A 14716-nucleotide genomic window follows, 5' to 3' on the forward strand; every position below is an offset into this window, starting at 1 on the left:
CCTGTGTTTTAAGACCTTTGGATCTTTCTCATTATACGTGATGATCACGGGTTGCAGAATAAACGGGGTGTGCGTTGTCTGTTCACCGGAGTGATGGGTTAAGTATACTCACGTAGCATAATACGCCGGTCCGTTCAACGAGTAGTAGAGAAATTGCTACTACCATAATATAATGTTTAAAAAAAATAATAACCCCAATAATTATAAAATTTCCGATGAATTATGAGTTTGGTTCTTTTTGTGGGCATTTGTAGCTCCAATTATTACCATACGGACAAGTGACAACGATAACGACATAACTTGCAGTTTGTTTGTATATTTTATTCTAAAAATGATTACAAAAATAAGTTATGTATGCACTAATTGGATACTCTCCAAGCGAATAATTACAATCCGAGTGTGGTGCGTTGTAATGTACCTTCATTTTTCGTATTTGCTCTTGTAATCCTTTAAATTCCGTTCTAAAATAAGTCTATGTAATTAAAATGAATACAGATTGTCGTTTATTCTAGTGGCCAATGTATAGTGATCTGTCTGCGGCCTTGAAAATTGTTATTTCAACATTTTTGGTAAAAACAATACAAACCCCGTTTAAATTTATAATATGTTATTTGTACATGCATCAAACTCATATAATATTTTCTGTAATAAATATATTTAAATCCAATTAAAACAACATACAATGAAAATGTATGATTTAAATTCCATTAGCTATTTATGTTTAAAGTAATATTTAAAATGTTTTATGTTTTACACTATTATAATGCTAACGAGTAAAAAAAAAAAGTGCATAGTTGTTATTACGGGAAATAATCAATTTTACAAACTTTTCACATAATCGATGATTTATTTATAAGTAATTATATTCTGTAATATTTTGTAGAATTGTGTGATTTTAAGTTTTAAGTGTAGGTTTGATTATTAAACGGCAAATTTGATTTATTACTTTTGTATTAGTTTTACCGTATACTAATTTATGTTTGAACAAGTATTCAAATATATAATTTTAATTACAATTATTATAATTTTGAAATTGCGTATTGTCTGTATTATATTGAAGTACTTCACAATTGTATATATTTTTTTCTTCTATTATTTTTCGATTTAATTTAGATTTTCGCCAAAAATACTTACCCATTTATTAATTTTTATTTTTATTGATAGTACTACGTAGGTTGTAATATGTATGGTTTCAAAATTATTACGTCATAAAATGTATATAAACAAATATTCAAAATCTAATGAAATAAAGTAGATGCAATAATATATTTCCATCTAAGTTTTTATTATTTTAGCTCAGAAAATTTGTGATGTGCACTAAAAACCGAATATTAATTGAAATTTTCAAAATAAACACTCTATACCAGGGACTGGAACCTATAGGTTTTTTTGATTCCAGTTTCGGTTTTAGTTGTTCAATTAATTTTTTAAGGGTTCCAGTTTAGGTTTCGATTTTTTAAAAGAATAAAGGTTCTAGAACCGGTTAATTTCGGTTAATGCTGATTATTAGACATTTATTAAAAAATAATATGTAATTATTTATTTATTCTTGTTTAAATTTTAATTGTTTAATTTCATGAAAATAGAAGGTATTATGAATAGTTAAAAAAAATAATTATAAATATATTATCCTGTTACATTTTTTTGAGTTAGGTAGGTTAAGTTATTTTATTCCAACTCATAGTAAGAATTTATAAAACATTTTGTAATATTGTGAAATATTATGACTTAATGAAATAAATATCTTTAATTTAAAATTTAATTTTAATTAGGAATCAAAGTTAATACTGGCTACTGTTGTAGCTACAAATGTTTTATAAACATTAATTATATTTAATACTTAATTGACAAGATAGATGATATACTCATTGTAAATAATTGTAATATATTAATAAACATACAAAAATAATAATATTACAAATTTACTTTATTATAAGCATTCCACTATTACAGTTTACAGCACAAAATAATAAAAACATAAAAAGATTTGACTTTTATTTTCTGAACCGACAAATGGACAAACAAAATAGTCATTACCATTGTTTTACTAGTCTAAATAACTGACCTAAATCAACCCTTTTATAATTAAGGTTACGGTTACGGTTTTTCATTTTTGAAAATAAAGGTTTCGGTTTCAGTTACGGTTCCTAAATTTTAAATTTAACCGATTCCAGTACCGGTTCTTTTCGGTTATGGTTCGGGTCCCTGCTCTATACACATACATAAAAAAATACGAAACGTATAAATTTAACAGAGATGGACATGGACCCGACAAACTATTAAAATGTTTAGACAAACATTATCGTGTTTAGCGTGCTTTACATTACTACATGGTAGACATTTAAGTTGCTCAACAGAACATTACAGAGGGTTGTGTCCAAGCCATTTGACGACTGATTTCTGATCATCTCACATGCATTCATTTTCCTTGTATTTTCGTTTTCTTTCAACTCATATGATTACACGGTTATTTATCGGTATGGTGTGCATCAGTGTTCTCAATAATGATTTTTTTTTTCTTCTGTTGACTAAAATGCATTTTATGGGTTTTAAAATGACCAACAGTCGTCTCTGACATGACAGAGTTTAGCAAACTCTGGTGTACATGCGGGTGTGTCTCGGTTTGGCCCAGGTCCAGTTGGCACATGTTTATGAAGGAGAAAAAGAAAAAGAGAATAACAGGAAAGGGAAAAATTCCTGTTTATTATTTAATTTTTTTTTTTTTTCGTACACGAAATTATCGTCACTCTAACATTATTATATTTCACGAGAGATTCATCCGACTTCTGATCTTATCAATCACGGTGAGTAGAGGGCTGGGCAGATGAACTCGACACGCGTTGGCAACCCCCTGGGAAACGATCAAACAACGGCATCGAATTTTGGCCAGAAATCAATATATTACAAGACTCCGTCGCATCGTATTTGCCTAAAAATGATAATAATATGTAGAGCATTTCTACTAAAAAATATATTCGCTACAGATTAGATCCATTATACACGCGTCTAGCGTTGAAAAGTTTAAAAGTACGAAGTTACAAATTAAAAACGAATATCTAATTTTTGTTAATTTATTTGGAAATCGCTTAATGTATATTATGAGGAAAACAATATTAGTATATTAGTTGTTTTATCTGAATGCGGAGCAATTAATGTAATTAAAATACGAGAAGTTCTTCTAAGGATAGAATGTAAACAGGAAACCATATAAGTGAATCATTATAATAAGGTATTCAAAAGGCGAAAATTTCATTGGTATATTTATGATTATATTAAACTGATGGAATTATAGAAAATATTCGAAAGCAATTGGTTTACTTTTGAAATAACAACAATAAGAATAAATTATCACCTTAATGCGTGATTATGCTCAGCAACTACTCAAAAGATCGAGTATTTTTAATTTTTTTTATAAATAATGAATATGAAAACATTACATTTGTTTCTTAAAAGGCCTTTTGCGACCTTTGTCCTACATTTTATATTTTTCAAAACATTATTTTCTTCTCTCATGATTTAACCATAACATGAAAAATATTTATTTCGGTTTACTAAAGTACAACCGTATTTTTTTGTTAGTCATTCATTATCACTATATTTATCTACACTCGAGTGTAGCATAAACTGTTAAGAGTCGACTCTTATGATCATTGTGCTAAAATTCAAACCAATGACGTTCAAAATCGAATTCAAATAATTTATATAATAAATATACTTATTCGTATACTTATAAACTATTACGAAAATATTTTATGAAAATAATTTATTTTTGATGATATAACAATGTGGCTCGTAGTAAAAGTTCATCACTAAATGGTACATCGTTGAACAATAAATAAATAATTTAAGATTCATTAATTTTAGTAGGCAAAATTACTAGAGTGCGTTTATGGAATGTTATGTTTATTCATAATGTCACGTAAAACATATATAATACATTTTGTGAGTTCGTTATTTCGATTTTCGTATTTTTAAGTTTTGCTTTTTGTCATTTCTATTGATTTTGTATGGAAATGGGATGAAAATATTCATCAGCCAACTGTTGCAATGAAATTCGCGTTTTGCATTTTAAATTAACAGGTTACTTCAGGAGGTTGTGTGAGTGTGGCATCATCTATACGATATTCGACTTTCTATCAAGTTGAGAGTTTCAAAACTTTTGTCAAGTAAAAAAAAAAAAAAAAAATACCTCACCTCACTTGTTTTCTCTATCCTTCAATGTACGTTAAAACTTTTTTTTGTGGGCAACCACAAGTTACTGTCAGGAGAACAAAGATCCAATTTCGGAATTCATTGTGCGGTAGCTAAAAAGGTGAGGTGGTCGAAGGGAATTGGTATAGCAATAAATCTAATTGTTTTTTCTTTCCGACCTGCAGACTTAGAATCCCCGGATACGTCACGTTCGGAAATGTCTGTAAGTAAGGGTGGGGCTTATAGGTAAGCGATGGAGGGGAAACAAAAATGTCCTTTTTATACTTGTTGCAGTCAGTGAGTATGCGGTGAGGGGCTGAGGGGAAAAATAATTGTATTTCTTCGACCTGAGCTCACAAAACCCCTGTCACCGTAGTTCGCATCCTTGGGGACAGTTTATCGTGTTTGGCTTCCAATATACCATTAGAAGGGCTGAGCTAAGAGAAGACGAAAAAAAACAAAAATTACTCGTTCTTTGAAGTCTCGATGAGAGAAGAGGATATCAAAGACATAAAAAATAACTGACTAGACTTGAAAAATTGATCTACAATATAATATATATATATATATAAGTGTATATGTGCACTGTACGGAGGATACCACTATTACTTTATTGATGGAATTCAGTTAGACTTAATGGGTTTTTTTTGATACTACTCTCAATAAACATTCTCGATGAAAATAAATGTATGAATAACTATATATTGATTTTGATACAAAATCAATATTTAAAACCTTATTCTGGAATAAATAAATTGTAATTCATAAAACAGATACTTGTTTATTCCTATAGTATCGAATTCTCAGTATATTTACTGTATTTTATATTTTATAAGTAACTAACATTATCTTTAGATACCAAATACTTGTTGTGATTTCTAGTCGAATATACAATATTATATTACATTTCAGAACTATTTAAAATTATTAATGTTGTAAAACTATAAAATTTATTACATTTATGAATGAAACAACAAAAATAATACAAAACAAGACTTATAATGGAGTATACGTTTTTGAAGTTATGTAAAAAATACACATTTTTTATTTTAAATAAAAATATATTCATACAAGTTTATATTTTCAACTCCTACTGATCAATAACTTTTTTTTATTTTATATACGAAAAAATTCGCAAATAACTCATCGAAAATCGTAGAACCTAACGAATAATTCATCGTTTGAAAGCTGGCCATTGCGTTAGGGTCCAATGTGATATATGACACTTCATTTTTATAATGCATTGCCTTTTTTTTGTCCTTTAGCTGTTCGAATGAAAAACCACTTTAAGTAAACGACAGAAATTCCTTAAAACGATAATTTTTTGTTCAAACCACGAAATATTTCAATCATCAACAAACATTCTAGTACTTTTTTAAAAAAAAAAGAAGTATTTAAGTATACATATACACTACACTTCTGATTTATATCTAAAATGTTTTAAAAATGTTCGTGTTTACTAAAAAATGTATGTTCAATATAAGAAAAATAATTATACGGCACTTATTCCGACGTGTTTGAACATATTATTTAATAATATACACTTGAGTAAAATAAAAACTTTAACGATATAATAGTTGGATTTCTATATTATGCTACTTCATATTATTATTTCTCAGTTCTTATATCATTATGGTAAGTTCAAAAATAAAGTAAAAGCATTCAATGTGAAATCGCTTTTCATGTGACGTGAATCTTGAAGTCCAACCAAAGACATTCGTTTTATAACATAATATGTGTGTATGTGTGTCTGTGTGTGTGTAATTATTTATAAAATGTATTTCAACGAATATATATATATATATATATATATATATATATATATATATATATATATATATATAAACCGTGTTGTATTTGTCGCTTTTATTAGAATAAATTATTTCGCAGCAAAATTTTTTAAAAATTGTTTGCTTAGCTCTTTGTATAGGATACTTAATACTGGTGACTTGGCGTGCAATAAACTAATCCGATGTTCATAATGAATTATAATGGAGGCTGAACCCGTTAAAAGTGGTGGCCAACTTTAGCGTGTACACAAGAAATTTTTTTTCACTATCCCCGTAAAGCTGACAAGTTCGAAATAAACTTTAAACCCTTATTAACAATGTCATGATCATATTGTGTGTATTTCTCTCGGAGCGCGACTAAATTAATAGCACAGTAGGATTTATAGAACAACAGCCGTACATTGGTGTGTCTTGATGTCAGACTATAACGTAATATATAGATTATATTATCTTAAAAATACTCCATCGCGATAAATAAAAATTAAGTAAATACTAAATAAAAAATCCGCTCTTACGTTGTTCAGAAAATTATGCAGCAATCGTGTACGAATTATAATTGAATACACGCAACACGCATTTATAGGTGTCCGAATCACGAAAAGTTAAAATTCTATCGGATTATTCATTCAGGTTGTGTTCAACAACTACTACAATAAAAATAACAACAACCACACTTCAGTTTTCAAAATATTATTATATAGCTTGTTGACACGCCAGCTATTTATTCTTTTAATTTAAGTATTTTTTTTTTGTCGTTTCTTTTTGTACTTAAAAATATGTTTAAACTTACGCTGAGGTATGTATACGTGACCGACATTTATCAAGCTTATCCCACTTAAATAGAAAATAATTAAGTGGAATTTACATAAGTAAATTTTTTATTCTAAAATATGATTATACACAACGTTTTATTTTTTTTTAAACCCATCCTTTGAAAATAAAATAAAACGCATGTGAATACGTCTAAGTGAAATATATACCAAACAAGTATATCAATTAAATTGATCAAATTGGCTTTTCAGTAACGGCTGTGATGTGAAAAGTCAGTGTTTTACGTGTAGGTACGTTTTTATAATATTATTATTATTATTACTAGTATTATATACGCTCCGGAACTGTATCAAAAATAAATGTCTACGATAAAACCAGTAATTCATAATGTACGGAAGTCAATACTATTGTAGGCTGTAGTTGGTCGTATCGTTTACAAAACAGTGGATTAATTGGCGGGAAACGTTAATGGATTTTCGCAACATACGTGTGCGTGTATCTATTGTAATGTGCGGTTCGCTGCGAAAAGAAAAAATCGACCCCATATACGGTGTTGTATACAGCTCTACGAGGAAGTGATGTATTTAATTTCTGAGGACGCACTTTAACGTGCTAACGGATCCCATCATACGAACGAATATCGTAACGATTACTACGGCATAATATAATTTAAGAAACACACGGGGTAAAGGGAAGAAGGGGAAGCACAATTCCTCTTAAATCACCTTGTTTATTTCGTCCCGTCCACGAATTTTAGTGGTATTGCTCCTTCCTTCTCACTAAAAGCTTAAGAATATAATTATAGTATAGGTACAGTATTATCTTCTTAAATTATACCAAATAATAATAATATTATAATATTTCTAATCTTATAATGTACGGAATATTCATGATATAAACTATTTTATCTACTTAAAAAATGTTTTGGGACGAGGGTGAGTGATAACATTGCACTCCCCCTTCAGTGACTATAAGCCACGGAGTAAATACCATATTACCAATACGCCCTCCAGCAATTATGATGCTGAATTATAACAGTAGTAATTAATTATAATAAGAATAAAACAGTAGGAACGATTATCGCAAGGTGCTAAAGCTATTGAATACATACAAGTACAAGCACGTGTAGCGTATATAGTGTTTCTAGAATTCTAAACGCATGACATAGCTGTATTCGGAGTCGGTGAACCGCGAAAATGGGAAAAAATTGCAAATTTCTTGGATCACCGTTACTGTTATCATTTATTATTATTATTATTATTATTATTATTATTATTTTTTTTTTAATAAGTCATTTATTTTGTAAGAGAAATGAGGAGAAAGAGAGAGAGAGAGAGAGAAAGAAAAATAATATACATTTTTGACGTGTTGCGAAAAATAAACTCTCATATATATGTGTGTGTATGTGTATGCGTGCGAGTGTAAACCTGTATATAAATAACGTAAGCACGTGTGTATGAGTGTGTGTATTATTATTATTTTTGCGGTTCGCATGTGCTTTTGTTTCGAGTCTCGGGGACGGTGAAGGTTCGACGATGGCAGGGTGAGATGTGTTGAATGGCAATCAATATAAGGGGTGGCGTAGCGGTGGCGGAGAAGGCCTTGTTTTCAGCTTCCTTTTGTGCGCGCCCATAACATTCGGAGTTATCTTCGGCCAGATTCCCATTCAATTCCATTTCCATTACGTGCACGTGGTCCTCTGCTGCGGTTCACCATCACTACTGTGTCCTCTCTCCCACACACGCACCACGATTCAACGCACGAGTCCAAACCCCGCGATCGGTCGTCTGATTAATTATTTTCACCGTTCCGCAAACACCTTTCACAAATCCTCCCATCGGACTGCCGCGGCTGCTCCAGTAATATGGCTCCAATATAAGTTCTCTATCCATTAGTTGACGGTGGCTCGCACAACGAAGGGCAGGGAGTCGTATAAGGAGACGAAATAATAGTTAAAATATCATCGTATAATATAACGCGCTCTTTGCACCGAATGCCATCAAAAGATCCGTCGCCTACACGTGTTGTCTATGAGTTAGATAAAGGGATAGAGAAAGAAAAAAGAAAGACCATAGCAACACATGTATTACAATATAATATTGTTTTGAACATCGAATATTGTGTCCTCGGTATATTGTATATAGAAACTATAAAAGATTTTTTTTTAATTATATTCAAATTTATAACGCATTGACTATTAACTCAATACGTTTGAATACAAAAACGGAAAATAAACAATACAAACGGTCTCGTTAGATTTTCTTCTTATGCATTATGCAACCTAAATATAATATGTGACATACGCATACGCATATTGTTAAATTTAAATTGTTTAATCAAATAAAAAATTAATTTTATGTGGCGGAAACAAACGTTAGCATTTGATGTATCACGCAAGCGCGAATTTTTTTGGACAACGTATTTTCGTTATTTAAAAATAAACGTTTTAATCATATTTATAATGCTTTCATTTAACAAAAAAAAAAAATAAAATAAATATATATATACATGGGTGCACGTATGTTTGTACGTGTATACATCATCCAGCGTTAATTATAAATATTTTTACAAGAACGTATCTTGAATTTTATTTATCACACGAAAAAAATTATTTTAGATCTAATAGTGATGTGTTAAAAATTAGAAATAGTTTTAACCATATTATAGACTATACGATTAATTGCGTTCAATCTATTATACATTGACTTAATTTTAAATCACAAATAACAATTACTCATTTGCGGTTATACAGTGGACATAAATGTAATAGACCATTTTATTATTTTAAGTTTTTATTAATTTTATAGAATTTTGATCGTAGAAAAATAAAAAAACGTTTGCATGATTTTTGCTATGGAGTATATATGTAAGTGTTTTATAAGAAAACTTGTGTTTATTTTAAATATACATTACGAGTAAACATTTTTAAAGCATCATGGTACCAAACACGATTTAATAAACAAACATCTATACAGCACATTAAGAAGCGTACGAACGGATGATACATAATGATACGTAGTAGGTCCATACATTTCATCATTAGTGCCAATTATTTTCAGTTCCGGGGTTATATATTTCAAATTCTATTTCAGTAATTTCCCGTTTTTTGATAAATATTATGTTCTGCTTAATTTTATTTTATTCTAATTTTTATCCACGTGTATTTATTAGGTTAGCGTATATAATTATAACAATATTATTCTGTTTGCTTTTTTAATTTAATATGTATTTTTTTTTTAAATGATGCACCTAAATGATTTTACGTAATAATATTAAAAATAATACTAACGACAAGAAATCCTATCGAAATTATAATTATTATTTTTGCTACTTTTGAACGCGAAACTTAACGTACAAGACGATTATATTAGTAGTGTTTGAAAATGTTATTGCACAATAATATTATTAATGTTTTCAACTACCGGTAAAAGGAACAATTACTACTCGTACTATACGTGTTTAACATTTTAGACATGGTGGTAGCATTGAATAGTTTTAATTCTTCTTTGAAATCATTGTCCTTACAACCGTGTGTCGACGTTCTGTACGACATTCACAGTGCTAGGATTTTCGTGTGGAGCCCTTGAGACGGTTTTTTTTTCATTATTATTTCTTCGTTTTCAGTTAAAACGCAGTTACACGGAACTACGACATTACGATGGATACAAATTTTACAAATTCGTTATTATCCACAGGTCTGTGAGTGAAGTGAATGTGAAGTAAAACTTATTTCGTTACTAAACCGTTATGGGCGGCGACGGTGGTGGCTAGTATTTTTCCGTTCTTCACGTCATCTTTACAAGAGTAGACCACGTGTTAGCGCGGGGGCGCCCACCAACTGAAATAGCCGCGACATCACAAACGGACGTCACGGTCTGTGTAATCATATCTATCAGTTTATTTCTGTCATCGCCGTCACTATAATGCACGTCCAGAGACCTTCCGACGAAGTCAAAACCGTTTTGTTTTTCGTACAGTGTGTCCCTGTCGAAGGTGCGTCCTCTAGCCGCGAGTGTGTGCGCGCACGTAATAATAACATATAAAGCATACGTAATGCATAGTTATTATTGTTGTGGACTATAAACATTATGTACCACGCGAGCACATGTTTACGTGGTGACGTAAAATGTTACGAAAACATATGTGTTTCCTCCAAAACCCGTTCTTTAACGTACGGAAGTTTTTGATTGTTTTCGCTTTTCCAACGTAATCTTATTATTATACACTCATATTTAATTTATTATGCCGTCAGTGAATAAAGGATTAAATTGATACTTCGATTTTTTAATCAGCTAATGAATATTTTTTGTTTACTTTTATACAGTAAGGTGTTTAATTAAACGTACATACGCGTGATTGTTTTTAAAAAAACAGTTTGTTACATAATGTGTAACTGATGAGTAAGTTAGTCGAGTAGTTTATTATTTCTGATCATTGCATCTACCCTTTTATGTACATCAAAAACGTAAAATGGCGTAATTGGTGGTACATTTATTATTTGCTGTAGAAAGCTATAAAAAGAACAAATTAAGTTACAAATTTGTTATACCTGTCATGAACGTATTATGTATAGTTTCATTTTTTATACAGTTTTAAGTTAATATTTTTTTAGTTTCTAATCTTACTATTTATACAATTTTTTAAGTTTTTTCTTATTAAATTTGGTGATTTTCCTTTCGTTTATTTTTCTTTATTATGATCTTCCTATTTGAACGTAATTCCGTAACTTCACAAATTTAATTTGATAATAAAATATTGAGTTCAACTTTTTTTTTTTTTAAATTTTTCTTGAATTTTTTTTGACAATTTCAAGTAGGTCTACAGCTGACCACCACATAGCTCACATATTAAATGTGTGTATTAAAAAATTCGAATCTTAAATATCTAAAATATACATTTTTCCTATTGACTATACATATAACGCTAAATTCGTTTATAAATGAATACAATTATCACGTGGTAACTCAATTTAATAATTATGGAATAACAATGTAACATATAAACTACTGTAAAAATGCATCGATATAGGTTTTATTTTATTATCAAAAATTAACAATAAACATTACTTAGATACATTTTTGTTATGTTATTATATTATAAATATACAATACCATAAGAGTTAACTTAGGTCAATAATCAAAGTATAATATACATGATATAAAGTATTAAAAAAAAAAGATTATGGAAAAATGAAATTCATTATTTTTACTAACAGCTCTGAAAATTTATAAATTGTATTTGTTGTTAAATTAAACATTTTAAAAATTATATTGATAAAAATATTTTTGCTGAAATGCCATAGAATTACAAGTCTGTAATCCTTAACTTTCATAAGCGTATGAAATAAAAATGCCTTTCAAAAACACGCCCGGTGCATTAAAATAATGATAATAATAATAAAAAACTTAGTGGGGACTCGTAAAAAGCAGTAAAATCTTACAAAGTTTTATAGGTTCTGGAAATAAATGGATCATATGCGTCCTGTAAGTAACTATATAATAATAATAAGAATAAAAAAAAACATCGAATCATGTTAATTTTTTCTTATTCCGATTACTATCTATCAATCTAGATCAATCTAGTTAACTGTCCTTATAATTCGCAAAAAATGTATTTTTTAAACTTTATATTCTAATTAAATATAGCGTTTTGGTTTCTGATATCTATATATTATCGATGTATTGTTAAATTTCATTAAGTTCGGTTTTAAGACTACGCTATATTATAAAAGATTTATACGTAGCCCTTACATTCTTACTTGTGGCCTATCATAATATTTTACGTACTCATTAATGAGGGATTAAAGTGAATGAGTATTCCAGAGTACTCTGTAGTCGTGTGTGGCCTATTTTTGACACTGCATAAAGAACGTGCCCTTTATTTTTTTTTTTTTGATGAACATTGAACAGTTAAACCCTACACAATGACCTAATTCCCGTTAAAATAATTGATTGATCTCTAAATTTTGTTTTTTTATTTCGTAGTATTTTCATAATTTAGTTTTTAAATATAAACGGTATAATAGTTAGTAATGTCAGAAAAAATTATATATTATACTCTAATTTCATCATATTTTTATATTTTTAGATCTATATTTATATATATATATATAAATAAATATATTTAAATATTTATATAGTGCTTGAACCGCAGTATTAACTTTAAAAACCATTTACGATGTATCTCCAAATATTATTGTGTAATGCGAATAAAAAATAATACTATATGATATTTATTTAGTCAAAGTATATTTATTATATTCAATAATTGATCGTTATAAAATATTATTATGCATTCACTTTAACTTAATGAAAAACATGGAGGGGTTCATCCATTATATTGAATTTTGGTTTCAATTATATATACTTATGTATCATTACATTATTTTGGAAAATAAGCACGTGGTAACACAACTTTATCGTAGACCATCAAATAGATATAATATGTTAACCAAACACATTTGAATGTGTTCCCTAGAGAGTAATAGCACAATAGTAGTATATTGTGTATATAGTTTCTATTCACCTCTTTAATTTTTTAACGTTATGATAGATGTTTTTCACAAACATACGTGTGTGTTCGCAGACTATAAAAAAAATATATAGTGTAAAACGGTAAACCATTTCGGATAAATATGGACTGACCTGTGTTTCGGCGACGTTGGTGGCACTGATGCCGTTTCCATCCAGTGCGAAACCGGTTTCAGGTCCACGACCGACAGTCGAGGCCCCGACCTCCTACACATAAGTGTGTACACAAGACGCACACAAAATTTCTTATACAACGACGGCGATTAAACGAAACTCTTAATATATCGTACACCGATCGCGGTGGCGAAGAAAAACCAAAAAATTCGACGGGGAAGGAGGGAGAAATAATAAACACGAACGAAAAACTAAAAAAAAAAACCAACGATCACGTTTAAAAGTTCTTATCCGTTATCCCGGTCGAAACTACGCGACGACGACGAATAGCGCGTGGACGGCGATTACAATATTACTGCCGTACAGAGTATGAATACAATATATTATTTTAAAGACAATAGCAATAACAAAGAACAGTTGTGGTAGCAGTCGTAGATGATGTAGTCTTCGCCGAAGTACCCGAACACGGTGATCGAGTGTCAATGCGATTAAGTGACTGACGAAAAATGTGTTAATAACATTTTTTTTTAATCTATATTTGCATAACAATGAGTTATTTTGAGCTATAATAATAATAGAACCTGATAGTCAGGTAAGAAGTTAAATAAAATAAAAAATGTACAGCGAACCCACAGACGCGGATAGAAATATATAATATTATATTATTGTGGAGACGTGTGCGCGTGTGTGTACGTTATGACAGTGAGACACCGACCGTCACGCGGGAAATCTCTCCGGAGCGGGGGAGTGCTGGGGGGACGACGACGATGACGCGCGCGCGACGGCGTTGAGACTCGTGCACGGCGAATGGTAGGGATGAATGGTCCGCGGCAGACTGCCGGGAACGCTCAGGTTGTCGCGGCACGGCGCGCGCGTACGCCCGCGGCCACGCAGGGACTCGCGCGCGGTCTAGCGGTGCGACGAAGGGGCTACGCTTGTGGCATCCCCGCCGCCCTGCGGACGATGACCCAGTTCTGGTGCTGTCCCTTTCGGGAGGATTCAGTGGCGTCAGTCGCAGGGTCGTGTACGGCAAAAGCGTCCGGTGGTAATACGATAATAATAATAATAATAATAATATGTACAGTGGTCATTGGTGCAAAATTGGCAGTAGTGACGGTGGAGTGGGTGTAGTGAGTTTAATGAGTGGTGGTACAATGGGGTTGAAGGGACGTCGAGGACACGTGAGATTTAAAGAGTAACGCGAACGTGCACGCGCATCTTCGCACGCGCTACCACACGTTTACTCGGTACCTATTCATGAATACAGAACACAGGAACACAGTGGCGGGTCAAACGAGGTCTACTACAATCGTATACACT

General features: G+C 30.7%; 1 protein-coding gene across 1 annotated transcript in view; it reads right to left on the bottom strand.

Moving 5' to 3' along the window:
• Positions 1-14231, bottom strand: part of LOC112683477 (zinc finger protein 541-like) — a gene marked incomplete at its 3' end in the record, with an annotated part of 248287 nt that extends 234056 nt beyond the window's left edge. Inside the window, exon 1 of the mRNA XM_025554528.1 lies at positions 13397-14231. The remainder of the gene's footprint in view (positions 1-13396) is intronic.
• Positions 14232-14716: the final 485 nt, after the last annotated feature.

This window comes from Sipha flava, unplaced genomic scaffold (assembly GCF_003268045.1).
Source record: "Sipha flava isolate LNK unplaced genomic scaffold, YSA_version1 227_pilon_pilon, whole genome shotgun sequence".
Taxonomy (NCBI): Eukaryota; Metazoa; Arthropoda; class Insecta; order Hemiptera; family Aphididae; genus Sipha; species Sipha flava.